The sequence below is a fragment of the Protopterus annectens genome, chromosome 14.part0 (assembly GCF_019279795.1).
Source record: "Protopterus annectens isolate FY-2018-M chromosome 14.part0, PAN1.0, whole genome shotgun sequence".
NCBI lineage: Eukaryota > Metazoa > Chordata > Ceratodontiformes > Protopteridae > Protopterus > Protopterus annectens.
The window spans coordinates 290,078,362-290,093,681 of NC_056748.1; positions in this window are offsets into that span (position 1 = coordinate 290,078,362).

Consider the following 15,320-nt stretch of genomic DNA (forward strand, 5'->3'; position numbering starts at 1 on the left):
TGAGGCCAAACACTGTTCGTACTTGAGTCACTGGGTCCTTGTACATAGCCTGTACTAATTCTACCAATGTTTCTGGGACTTCAAACCACTGCAGTACTGCCCAGATCAGCTTTCTTGGGACCTTGTCATATGCTTTCTCCAAGTCTAGGAAAGCCCAGTTTGACTCTCTCCTTCTCTAGTTTCTTCTCAAGTATCTATCTCAATGCAAACATCGCGCCAATTGTCCTGCATCCTGATCTGAACATCTCCCATCTTACATTCTACTATTCTCCAGAACTTTCATGCAATGTGGTAGGAGTTTAATTCTCCACACTGCAATTAGTACCCTCACTAGCTCACCCAGCATCTTTATCATATCTGCTGTGACCTCATTTGAGCCTGCTGCTTTCCCTGACTTCATTTTCCTTAGTGCTGCTCTTACTTCTTCTAAGCTGGGCTCCTCTTCTACTCTCATTGTAGGCTGTTACTGGGGCAGTACCACTTCTGTGGGGTTTTCTTCATTCAGAAGCTGCTAGAAATACTCCTTTCATCTGCCTTTGATGTCCTGTGGGCTGGTAAGCAGGTTGTTGCTGGAATCCCTTATGAAGGGTGTCTGACTATCTTCTTTATCTTTCTGTCTTTGCCTTGCAACCTGGTATAGTTTCTTTGTGCCCCTTACTGAGTCACTTTCCAGAAGCTGATAGAGTGCCTCTGATGCCCTATTCTTTGCTACTGCAACTTCTTTCTTAGTTTCTTTGTTAGCCAACCAGTAGTCCTTCCTAGCTTGGTCAGTCTTTTCAATCTCCCACTTCTTCCTGCACTCCTTCTTTCTTTTGATTACTTCCTGCACTTCTGCATTCCACCACCAGCTTTCCTTATGTACCTTATTTCCATACCTGGTTCAGCCACATATCTTTTCTGTAGTCCTAACACATGCTGTTTTAGGCTGCCACTCTTCTTCAACTCCACCTATTTCCTCCTCTTCTTGGGGTGCTAGAGCCCTGAGTAATTCCTTCAACTGCTGTACTTTCTCTCCAGTCAACTTCCAGGTCTTCAGCCTGGTCTCTGTTGACCTTAGAGCCTTCTCTGACCACTGCTTGCAGCTGATTGTGGCAACTACTGGTTTATGCTGTGAACCGACTGTTTCACTGGGGATGACTTTGCAATCATGGATTCTACCCCAGTGCCTTTTCCTTACTAGGAGGAAGTCTACCTGAGTTGCATGTTGGCTACTCTTGTATGTGATATTGTGACTGTCTCTCTTTCTGAACCATGTGTTGCCTACTATTAAGCCATTTGCCAGACAGAAGTCTAGAATGGCTTCTCCTTCTTTATTCCTATTGCTCCACCCATGTGGACCCAGGCAGTCCTTATATCCTGTTCTGTCTGTCCAGATATGTGCATTTAAGTCACCCATTATCAACACCAATTCATGTTGTCCTGCTTTATCTAGTAGGTCCTGCAACTGTTGTCTGAATGCACTCTTTTCCTCACTATCACAACCCTGCCATGGGGACTAGGCTGAGATTATGAATACTGTCCTATCATTACACTGGAGCCTGATTGCCATGAGTCTGTCATTAATTCTGATGATATCCTTCACTGATTTCTGAAGCCTCTGTCTCACCACAATTCCTACACCATTTCTAGTCTGTCCACTACCTGAGTAGTAGAGTCTGGAGCCCAAGCCAAGTGGCTTTGTTGCAGATGTCCAGCCTCCTCCGTATCATCATGTCATCAACTTCTAAGCTGCATCCTGTCTGAACCTACATTAAGCGTAGCAATTCTCAGTTCATGCTTGGCAGGTTGGTTGGTTTTATGTCCAGCTTTCACTCAACAGAGCTATCCCAGGTAACCCAGGCTGGGCAACTAGACACCAGCCAGCCATTAGCCTATTGACCCAGGGCTGCTGGGCTTTTATGGCGGGCACACACTAGGGCCAATAGGGGCACATATACCCCTCCCACCGTTAGCTTGGGTCCTTGGCGTGGGTCAGAGAGTAGGCCGGGTCCTCAACCCACTTATCACCAGTAACTATCCATGCCCATTTTTTTGGTGACAGTCAACATGACCGAATCACCTAGAGCCATATTTTACGCCGTCGAGTGGCTAGCCCTGCCACGGCATGCAGTTTGTGATCCGTGTTCTCCTATCTTGAGGATACTGCGCACCACAATAGATGCCCAAAGCGGTTGGTCTTTTTACAACTCTTCCCCCCATTGGGCACCATGTAGAGTCAGTGCTGCTGCCCACAGCTCCATTCATTGGTGAGTCTGAGATGGAAACACTAAGCATATTTTTCGGACATGGGAGAAACCCCACGGAGACACAGAGAGAACATGCAAACTCCAAACAGGCATTAGTCGGAGGTCAGGATCGAACCTTATACCTTGTGCATTGGAGACGAAGACCTTAACCACTAAGCCTTCTGGTCTCTTCAATCCTTATATGATAACATGAATAGCTAAGCAGCTAAAGACAAAGCCCTCATATATCGGGTGGCAGGTGCCTCATCTTTATGCATGAGGGCAACCAACTGTGTCCCTAGGACTCAATACTAGGACTGCTCCTTTTTGGTATCTACTTCTTTGAGCTCCAATCTGAGAATCAGAGCCTTTGTTTAATTAAGACTGCAGATGACTGCAAACTGTATGTTATTGTCAAGACCCCCTTCTGAAGCCAGTACCATTTAGAAAGAACTTACCCTAGTTAATACCTGGTGCATTGATGGGCTCAAATTAAATGATTAAATACAAAAAACTGTAGTATCATTTAGTTTGGCAAACAACCCCTACCCTCAACATATAGTATAGACATTACTCCACTACTAAATGAAAATGTAGTTGGGGACCTGGGTTGACAATTTCCTCTCATTAAACCATCATGTCAAAACTGTAGTAAAAAAATCCTTCTACTTAGCACAACTGGTAGCCAACAATATGTCATTCAGATCTAAGGATGTCCTTGTTCCCTTATATATTCAGCACTCATTAGGTCAGTTATAAAGTACAATGCCCCCCTTTGGGATGTTCCTTAGTCAACATTTCAAATAACTAGAGAAGGCAAAGAGGTTTATAACTAGGTCAATTTCAGGCTTAAAGTCCCTGAGCCAACAAAAAAGGCAAAAAGTTTTATGCCTTTACTTAGAATTGTCTAGGCTTTTGAGGAGAGATCTCTAGTTTACCCACTGATCCATTACAGGCCCTGTTGTCCTATATGTCTTTTATCTCCCCAAGTCTAATAGCCTAGCAAGCACCAGAACCAGGATCCTAAATCTTTATCAAAAGATAAATAGAATGACAGAAAGACAGATTCATTACATGTCATCTCACCAATCACTGGAATAAGCTGCCTCTGTAAGTTGAGGGGTGCATTATCATCCTTCAGATAGAACATGGATGACTGGATGAGTACCCTCAAATTTACCCTGGGACCAACTGGCCTGGCAATCCAAGAGAAAGGGGGTATAGCTTGAAGATGGATATTGGCAAGGTTTGATGGTCATGAGACTAAATTACCTTAAAATTCCTATTAATCCTATGGAAAATATAGAGTATTTCTTATTACAGACACACATGTCCAACTAAAACCACAATTGTAACCCAGAGTCAAGAACTATAGCAACTCCATTTAACCAAACACCATTCCTTTCAGATACAACATGCATGCAGATCAAATTCAACCAAAAGGACATGACCATATTGCTGTTTTCCCTATTTACATGAAAAAGCACCCTGAACCATGTGCAACAGCTGGAATATTCTTTGAATGCTATGTCAGAGTATATTCAAGAAAATGCCATTTAGACAGGAAAATTGTTAAAGGATGGAACTACCTGTAACATGACCATTTAACAATAAACCATTTTGGTAGCAATGCTAATCTGGGTATAATTCTTTTCATAAGAACAGAGATTTTATAATCATGTGTTCTTCTTATTCTTTGGCAATAAAATAAGCTTGTAAATTAAGATGTGCTGTTACTGTATGCACAATCTGAAAAGCCCACTAGATGTTTCTTGTAATGCTGTTAGCTAAGAATGTGGAAATGGTTATAACAGGTTCAGTATCTACATGATGCCTTTTTCAATGACTTCAGTGGTATTCCTCAGCACTGCAACTGGTGTGAACCCCTCTTCCTCAGCAACTCCCCAACAGAAGATTAATATTCTTGGAGAATGGTCAGCATGCTAAATTCCTCTCTTTATATTTAAAAAAAAAATAACTTTTTGCCAAAATCTATGATACAAGTGGGACACAAGGAATGATGAATATGAAAACTCTGACTGAGGCAGAGCTCTTTTTTGGATATTATTTCCATTATTCAACGATCTAATTGGTATGGAGAAATTACAAGGCATTATTTTATGAATTTCCATCAGAATTTTCACATTTCACATATAGACATACTTCACATATTCTAGTATTCACAGTGGTGGCTTTAAAGATAATTTCTGGCATTTGACAGGTTTAACATCAGATACAATGAGCAGACAAGGGCACAAGTAAGACCCCAAGTAATGGTGGGTCTAATATGATACCCATGAAACAATACAATGTTTTTATCACCTTACAGTTAACATGGATGCTACTTTCCACAGCAGACTACTTTTTATTCCTTATTTCTGAAAGTGTCACACAGTGAAATTAAATAAGTAAATGTTCTACTAAATCAGCATAACTATTTAAAATGTGGCAGAAAGCATATTAGTTATAAAACAGACTTTCATGGTACATAATGAATAAAAAACAATAAGAGAATAATATTCTATAATCCATTCTATAATATAAAGACTAGGAATAATAGAATAATTCTAACAAGCTGTTAGTCCAAACACACAGTTAATAACTCAGCTGGAGACTCCCTGTCTGCCAGCTCTGTTGACAAAGCATGGAAATTACTTCCAGAGGACATTACCCAGGAACTCTCTGTAAGCCTCTTTAAAAAGGCCTCAAACAGTATTATAAAATGCACTGGCTCTGTCCATGTACCAAACCCGATTAATCTCCATAGCATTTCCCTAACTTAACAGTACTGCATTAGCTTATTGCTCACAAATGCTTGCAGTGACATTCTTGTTCTGTACATTACTTTGTAAATAATAATTCTTGCTGTAATCCACTTGTTTAATATTTTATATTCTATTAGACACTGTTAAAATTGTAAATCCTTCTTGTGGGACACACCTTACTTACTTTGTAATATCTGCTTGGCATGTATGTATGTTTTGTATCTGTGCAATTGCAGCTTTTCTCCCCTGTTAAAATTGTGAATTCCTCTTGAATGCCAAACCTTACTGACTTTGTAATACCCTTGGCATGTATGTATGTTTTTATCTGTATATTTGGAGCTTTTCTCCCCATGCCTCTACTGAAAGTGGACATGTATCCAGTTGGACTATCCTAGTCCACAAATGTAAAATAAAAAATAAATAAAAAATAAAATAAGAACAATACCAACACACAAGCCATCATAAATGGTTGCCTAAAGATCCTGTCTGCCAACTTCCACTGGATGCTATGCCATAGCTCACCACCTGCAGCCAGTATTGTGGTAGAACCAGCTTATGCCCTTATCTACCTATTCAGTCTCATCCTCTTGTTTAAATCATTGAGCTTGGGTGTGCTATTCAAATTCAGCAATGCAACTAGGGTACAACCCTTCTACCACTGGTTCAGCATTTAGGATGCCATTGTAGTAATGAAATAAATCTTTATACATGTCATATTATATCAGAATTTTGACATAAAGGGCTTTGCCATATCTATTTTAAATGAGATTATATATTTTCAAAAGTTTATGTATAATTTTTAGGTAGGTAAGGCAACTAGAATGTCCAAGACAAAAATGTATGAATATGTATATGATATAAATCACTAAAAATTAAATAAATGTTTTATTTCAGCAATGAGAAAAATAAGAGTACAGAGTGTATACTTATCTTTCAATAACTCAATATACCAAAACAACTAGAAGTCAAAAAGGTTTACACTTAAAGGGTTACAAAGAAGCAATTAAACTGCAGTGTGATTTATAAGAACACTGAATTTTTATTGTTAATGAAATATGTTAAAACACTTTCTGAAGACAGGACAACTTTCAAATTTATTTTAATATTGAGGTTTCGACTGGGTCAGAAATCCTAATTAGTTTATGCATTTGCAAAATTATTTTCAAGAAATTCTCCTTGAAAGCAGAGCTTGAGAAGTATATTCCACTTCTAGAGCACATGACTAATGTTTATCTTGATAATTTGATCATAATGCTTTGTAGCTCATGAAACTTCATATTGAGTTAGAAGGTTTATATTGAGTTAAAATGTTAGCACCGTGCTTTTTTTAATCTTGCTTGCATTTTTTTCTGTTGGTTTATTTGTAATTCTAGGCTCTCCAGTTTATTTAAGTGATGACATCTACAAGTTCAGTGACTGCCTGAAGAGATAGCCCTACATTTGAAACAGTGGTATGTGTTTTTCTACCTAGAGTCTTATGGACTAGATTTAACTTGTTTTGTATGCTGTTTGGAATGTGAATTGGTAAGGTGTTCTGCTGAAATGTATACTGTGTTGTACGTTCAATATCCCCACCACTCATTGCTGAGCTGACAGAATATTTTGTAGAGTTTCAGTTTTCTGTAATCTTTTTTGCATGTTCAGCAACTTTGATAGTAGAAGGATCTTACAAAGTGCAAGTTTAGTTTTCATTTATTTTTGGAGCATGATAATGGAGTTCCAAAATATTGTGTTAGTATTATTTGCATTAACTCACATAGAAATGTGTGTTTGTAAACTGTATTTTTTTTGTTTATTCTCTTATGTTTTCCTTCATTCATTTTGTGTCTAGTTAGATCCGCCATTTAGTTTTAACTTCAAAACTGAATAACCTATTTAGAATGTGATATCAACATTAAAAGTTAGCTGTAAGGTTATCAGAATATTTTATCTGAAGTAAGAACCTCTTATTCCTGAACAATATTCTGTTTTACGAATTAGGGTATGCCCTCCTTCTTGTGGTATTAAACTCTTCTTCTAATGTCTCAGCGTTATAAACCTTGCTAAGGTTTGTTACTTTATTTCCCTATCTGAGACTCACTGATTCCACTGTCTTTCACTTCAAAAATTAAGAATGGTTTCCTGTAACTGAAACAGATTCACTTGCCATGTCTTCTTTGTTTTTAAACTGTTACACTGACCCTGTTGTCCCCATTAACTAATACCATGTGAAGTAGATACCCTTGTTATAGTCTAAGACCTTCTGAATGGTCATCTCCCTGAGTAGATCCACTTTGGGTTTCATTGCTACTAAATCTGTCCTCTAAACTGCCCCTGCAGCTTGACTCTCATGAATGCTGTGCTTCCAAGGCTTTGTTCAATATGAACTTCGTCTAACTAATCCTGCTGGCTGCAGTTACTTCAAGGACTGCAGATAAGATCTGTTCTTCCTCCGTCTCATTAAGATTTTATTCTTTTCTGTTTGTGATTTCTACTAATTTATGTTATAAATGATGTATCTTTGACTTCACTCTTTTCTTTATGACTCAATAATATATACTTACTTGATTATAGAGTAAATTAGACTGCAAGTTTTGTTAATGTCTGATGACTATTTTGCCTGACTACCACTTTTAATGCATCTTCTCTAAACTGATAATACTTACAAAAGCAGTGAGGCCAAGGCTTAAAGGTTCTGCTGGGCTAATCACTAAATGAAAGAATAAATAAATTAGTCAGTGAGTCAATGCATGTTTATATATATATATCTACATGTCTGTTCTTTCTAGTTAATGGATATGACAACCTTGTTTTTCACTGTGAGGAAAAAAAAAAGAAAAAAAGAAATATCATTTGTCTAAAACATAAAATGGTGAAATGTTTTGGTTCAGCATATACCTGTTGGCATTGCTTAGCAAGAATCTGCAAGTATTTTCCATGATGGTTTCTAATGTGTGCCAAGCAGAATTGCTATACTGTCCTCTAAAATCTGCTTAAGCGTGTAATGTTTTTTGGTGGTTTTCTTTGACTGTTTCTTCACTGTATTTTTTTTTCATTTCTTTCCCATTTCAAGTATAATCTGCAATGATGCATACTCTGATATAGTCTAGCCTTTTAATGCCAACATAAGCTCCTTGTTCAAAACTTGTGTTGGGCAAAACAGTCGGTATGGTAAATCTAGTTAATAAAATTCCATACCTACATGTCTCTGAGTCAATAAACTTCTACTATGTACCCTTAATAGCTTCCAAGCACAATGGGGTTATAGTTTATAAAAACGTGCTGCTGAAAAGTATTCATTCTTCTGTTAATGCTTCCTGTTGAAAAAGGAGGGAGATACAAATATTCTACGGAGATCAGTGGACCAGTCCCACACTCTTCTTTGTGACAGAAGTTGCAACTCATCAAGCGCTTCCACTCAACCTGGTAGCAATCAGCTTGAAAGCTATCTCCCTTTTATCATGACAAAATGATATTTTTGATCCCTTTTATCATGACAAAAATAAATAAATAAATAAAGTATATACATATTTTATTCAGCTGCTCTTACTGCAACTGTCTTAGTTGCTGTTCTGCGTGCTGTTATCTGTTCAGTCGCTCTTACTCTGCACTTATTACTGCTGGTTAGCAGCCTTCTAATTTACTGCCTTCTGCACTTGTTTTCTAGTCATTTGTTAATTTAATTGCATTTATTTAAACTGTATTTGCAGTAATATTGCTACACACTCAAGTGTGCTAGCATGCACTACAATTTGAATTGTATTTACTGCTGTTTTAACTGCTTTTCTGTAAAAAAAAAAATCTAAGCTTGTTTCCTGCCTATCCTGTAACTAGTCTAGTCCAGATACAGACTTGCTGTATCCAGGATTGTTAGTAAGCTTCTGAGCCTCCCAAGCCTTTTTGTGTTGGAGGGAAGCCTTCTAGCTTATCAGTGGGAGTGGTAAGCATTAGTTAGCCTATCTACCACAAGAGGAGTGGTTCCTGGCCCAGAAATTGTAGCTATTGACAATTTTGGCAGTTTTTTTCCATCTCTTTCAACTTTCTGGTTTAAAAGCCACACTTGTGTTTGTTTCTCACCTTTCCTGTAACTAGTCTAGTCCAGATACAGAGTTACTGTATCCAGGACTGTTGGTAAGCTTCTGAGCCCCGCAAACCTTTCTGTGTTGGAGGAAAGCCTTCTAGATTATCAGTGGGAGTGATAAGCACTAGTTAGTCTGTCTACACACAAGAGGAGTGGTTCTGGCCCAGAAATTGTATTGACCATTTGAACAGTTTGTCCATCTCTTTTAACTTTCTGGTTTAAAAGACCAGATCTGTGCTTGTTTCCCATCTTTCCTGTAACTAACCTACTGGGAAGCACTAGAAAGCCTTAAACTGATACAAGCCGTCTAGCTTAGAAGAGAGACTTTGGAGTAATTAAATATCAATTTTCTGTACTTTCTTGCTGTACTTAACTGTTTTCCACCTAAACGCTAATTTTCCAGCATTTATTGTGATTCAAAAGCTTATTTTTTTTCACATATTGTGCTTATTTGACTGCCTGCAGTTTTAAAAAGTCGTTTTTGTTTAAATAATTTGTTTCACTGTTGTAGGCTACACACTAAAGTGCGATAGCCTTTTCTGATCATTTGTACTTGTTTAAAGCTGTTTTAAGTGTATTTTTTACTGTTTTTGCCTTATCTTTTCAAAAAAAAATTCCTTGTTTCCCGCCTTTCTAAGCTAGTATAGTCCAGTTTTCAGGCTAGTGCTGAATTCAGGGCTGTGTTACAAGTTTCTGAGTTGCCCATACCTTACTTGGATAGAAGGAAGTTTCTCTGTTCACTTGTGAGAGAACGGAAGCTTTGAGCAGCCTATCTGTCCCTGGAGGAGTGATTCCAGCCCAGAAGTTAGTAGTTCATTGGCCATTTTGGGCTAATTTCTATCTCTTTTATTTCCCTGCTATAAAACCACGTTTGCACTGTTTTGTGCACCAGGCAGGGCCAGTTAGCTAGTGTTAAATTATTCCCGGCTCCACTAAGTCTTCTCTTTAGTTTTTTCCCTTGAAACTTGTCTAACTCTCAACCTAAGCACTCAAAAAGCATCCTACAGCCCAGCACTTGCTCAGACCTAATAGCAAGCACTAATATACCCTGACACTTGATTGCCCAGCAGGGCAAGGCTTTTTATTCACCCCTCACCAACCAAGCAACTAAGCAGCTCACCCTACTATTCAGGCATGACCAAAGGGCAATTTCAGGTGTACTCTCCAGCCCAGCTGGTGAATGTGGGCATCGTGAGGCAATGTTACACCTGCCTCATGTACACAGACAACCCTCTCCTCCTACCTCAAAACACTAACATATGCGAGAGATGCAATTATACAGCCAAACTGGAGGCTAAGCTGTCTCCACCCAAGACTGGAACAGACATTCAAGAGGAGAAGGTTAACACTTGCACCATACCTCCAGCCACACATAGACCTACTAAACCAGCACTGGCAAAAAATACACATAAATACACAAAATCATACTTGGAGGCTCTAAATAAAAACCTGCAAAAGCATCAGAAACCTCCAAAGCAGACATCCAAACAACCTGCACCTCCCATCACAAACCAGACAACACATAAAACACAAAATCAGTGTGCCGCAGAATCACAGCCCTTAAGGTGAAATAACAGATCTAACACACTAGTAATAGGTGACTCTATAGTCAGGCACACTGACGTCCCACTCACTAGGCTGGACAAGCAGAAGGTTACTGTTAGCTGCCTGTCAGGAGCCAGAATCCACCACATAATGCAAGCACTCAGGTCACTCCAGAACAAGTACAAATATGACTCTGTCATTGTTCATGTTGGTGTGAATGACCTGAGATGTTACTCCCTGGACTACATGAAAAGAGACATGGAAGACCTCTCTGATCATGTTGCCCAGGCTGGTATGACCATGACCCTGAGTAGCATTCTGCCCTCACCAAGAATGATACCTCAGTATAAAGAAAAAATGATCAATTTCAACAATTGGCTAAGCTTCTGGTGTCATTCAAAGGGGATCCAATATCTGTCAGCCTGGGATGACATGCTCGACAAGCCGCGTTGCTTCACAAGAGATGGCTTACACCTGTCACTCCCTAGGCTTTCGAATACTGGCCAAGGCTCTTGCTGCTCCCATAGTGCCTTTTTTAGGCAAGGCTAAAAAGTCAAACTCACCTCCGTAAACAGCACAATTAACAAAAAACTGAGGGATATGCTACTCAATGCCAGGAGTTTAAATCTCAAAAGGCACGCGCTCGAAGCACTCCTCAGTATGGAGAACATTGACATCTGTGCAGTAACTGAAACCTGGTTCAAGGCTCCAGAGAGCACCCTAGCACTACTGTGCTACAACTTGTACCATACATTTCGGCCACAGAACACAGACCGAAACACAAAAGGAGGGGGTGTATCCATATTCATCAAGGATACCTACACCTCCAGGTTAGTGGCACAGCATGATACCTCTGAGATCATCCATGTGTAACTAACATCTGGCAAATCTGCAATGCAAATTGTGGCCTGCTACAGATCACCCGACATGACCCAGGACCAACACTCCACCTTTCTGGAGATACTGGAAAACATGAAGGTCCTATTGAACACCCTGATATTGGGTGATTTCAATTACCCTACCATTGACTAGGAAAACTACTCAAGTACAAACTCCCAGGCCCAGCACTTCCTGGAATTCATCAACTCAAATGCCCTGGATCAGCTGGTAAACTCCCCTACCAGAGGTGAAAACATAATGGACCAGGTCACCACAAACATGGGTGACAGGTGTTCTACACCAGAGGTCAACCCGTCACTGGTTAGATCAGACCATAAACTAATCACTCTGGATGTCCACACCCCACCACCACCCCCAACTAAGGAAACCACAGTAAAAAACTTTTCTAAAGCAAACTTCACCTTACTTAAGACAGAGGCGATAAGTTTCACAGCCCCCATGCTAAAGGATAATGCTGCCCAAGATGCAGAAACCTTTACAAATGCACTCTATGAGCACCCACAAGGATGCATGGATTTTGCCATCCCTAGCAAAACCACGACTCACTCCTCTAAGAGAAGGAAACCAGTCTGTTGGACCCCTCCCATAAACAGGCTATACAATAGAAGGAGGAAACTAGTTCAGAATAAAAGCAAATCCCAAGAAGGAAAGACATCCCTGATCAGTATCAGTAAGAAACTAAGGTCCCTCATAAAATCATCCTAGGCTAACTTCAAAAGAAAAATAGCCAAGGATTCAAAAGATAACCACAAAGCCTTCTTTGGCTATGTTAAGAATCTAAGTGGCAACTCGCAGATATGCACTGAACTAGTGCAAAATAGCACAAAATATAGTGAACCTACTGATATTGCCAACATCCTGGCAGATAGATTCAGTGCAAACTTCACCCCACCTCTCACCCCCAAAAGGGCCCACAACAATACTGGAAAAGTGTAGTGTGCTGGAAATCACAGACGCACAGGTGAAAATAGCCCTTTCAAAAGTCAAAACCACAGCGTCAATGGGGCCAGATCCAGGCTGCGTCTTGCATGAACTACAGAACAAACTAACCCCTAACTAAACATGCTGTTCAACCTCAGCCACTCCACAGGCTACATGCCCATAGAATGGTGTACAGCAATGGTTATTCCACTCCACAAAGGAGGGGCCACAACTGACCCTGGTAACTATCACCCCATAAGCCTGACTAGCCTGGTCTGCAAGGCTATGGAGCGCATCATCATGGAACTCATTAACAAAGACATTGGGAACCTCCAAACACTTGACCCGACCCAGTTCAGCTTTGTTAAGGGCAGATCATGCCTACTAAACCTGGTTGACTTCTTCGAGACAGTCACCAAGGCCATAGACAAGGGAAAGGTTGTTCACACAGCCTACCTTGACCTCACCAAGGCTTTCAACACCATTCCCCACTCAGGTATTACAGAAAAACTCACCAGCCTGAACATAAACCCCTACATCATGAGATGGGTTGCCAGAACTCACATCGTAAGAATAGTGGGCTCCAGGTCCAACTCTAAACCAGTCACAAGTGGTGACCCACAAGGCTCAGTCACGGGACCCCTACTGTTCGGCATATACTTCTCAGAAGTACAGGCAAACACAGAAGGACTATGTCTAACCAAGTTCGCCGATGACTGCAAACCTGGAGCCATAATTGACTCTCCGGTTGACACGGACATCCTCCAAAAGGGCCTTACTGAGATGGACACCTGGTGTCAAAGTCATGGCCTCAAGCTAAATGCCAAAAAATGCATAGTCATACCATTTGGGAAAAACAAAACACCCACAAATTACGACATACGTGGCAGCCCCCTTAATACAGAAGAGGTAATAAGAGATCTGGGGACCCAGGTAGATCGTAATCTCTCATTTGACAATCATATTGCCAAAGTAGTTAGGAAATCCTTCTATGTGGCCCATCTAATTACTAAAGGGTTCACATCTGGAAATAAAGAGGTTATAGTGCCCCTCTACTCGTCACTCATCAGACCCATCATAGAGTACAATGCCCCATTTGGGATGTACCTCATAAGACACTTCCAACAGCTGGAGAGACCACAAAAGTACCTCACCAAGAGGATTACTGGCCTCAAACATATGTCCTATGCAGCCTGACTGAAAAAACTCCGGCTGTACACAGTGGTATATCACTTACTCAGAGGGGATCTCTGCCTGACTTACAAAGCCATGTCCAACTCAAAATAGACTGACGTGCTCCACCTAAAGAAATCCAAGTCACTGCAAGCCACGCGCTCTAGTGAGCTAAACCTCACTACAACAATAAATAGAACATGCTGGAGGGATAGATTCCTGTCACAGAGACTCCCCATGCTTTGGAACAAAATTCCAAAATACATTAGGCAGAGCCCCTCACTAACACTCTTCAAGAGAAACCTTGACGAGTGGATGGATAACAAAAAATACAACCCTGGGATCACTTCATTGGCTCTGCTTGACAGAGAATCAGTTAATTAATCAATGGGGTGGGGAAAGCCAACACACTCTGGCTAGGCTTATAAATGCCCACGGGCAGGTAGCCTAGTACCTACCTATGAAACTATGAACAAAAGGTGGTGTCTCCCTAACCTTTCTGGCATGCTAGAATTTAATTTCCCCATACACAGCCCTCACATGCAAGTGATTCCCCCCCACACACAATAAATAGTATGCTAGTAAATGACCTGTATCTTCCAGTGTCTGGTCTCCTTAGCCATCATCACCTTTCCCAATGATCACTTCCTCCCAGGCACCTATCCAGCATCTATACGTATGGATGATATAAAGTTCTGACACCATCTCACATGCTGACTATAGTTTGGCTCTTGGCTTAAACTCTGGACAGGCGCTGTATGTATGCTGTTCTAGCCATTGACTCCTGCACCATCCACTTGCTAACGGAATGCATAATAATTCTTTTTAAAAATCACATTTCAGCAGTGCTGTATTGTTTTGCCAGTTCAGCAAACAATTGCACCTGACCGATCTTTCTGAAACCCCCTCATTGCAGCTCAACTTTACCTCCTCTGTTGCGTCCTTAGTGTTGTATATGTCAGTGGCACAAATCTCAAGCAAATGTTGACACTCTGCTTCTTGAATTGAAGGCATGAACTGATTTCCCACTTGGTTGAAAATTTGGTTAAGGCACATACAGCTTATCCATAAGCTGTATGTGCCTTAACCAAGTAGTGGTGCTGCGGTAGCGTTGTTGCCTCACAACAAGACGTTGTTGGGTTCGATTCTCAGCTAAAGCGTCTTCTGTGTGGAGACATGCATGAATGGGCGTGCAAGGTTGTGCGTCAGGGCTGGTAACTCAGCACATAACAATCAACTACCAAACATTAGCGAACCAGAGTTCCGGTAAGGCGACCCCTAACCGGGATAAGCCGAAAGACACAACATACAGCTTATGCATAAAAAATGGGTTAACTGCATACATGTTTAGCTGTTACCTTTACTGTCATACCGTTTGAAGCTAATACTTATTTCAAGTTGTATAATATTACTTCAAAATATGCTCCAGACAGGTGTAGGGTTGCCACCTTTTCAAATGGCCAAAGTGGGACATTTTTGGTACAAACATCAGATTTTACAAGCTGACACATACCCATGGTCAGTACAAAGATTAGAACTTAACTTTTTTGCCTAAATAAAAGCTTATTCTTGTAGCATTTTAGTTGCTTATTCTGTTTCTTATAACATTTAGGCATTTTAGATAAAGAATAACTGTTTTATGCAACTATTACATAAAATATAAGAAATAATTTTGTCCTAAAATCTCAGGACATTTGCCATTTTTACAATATTTTGTCAGGACACAACTGC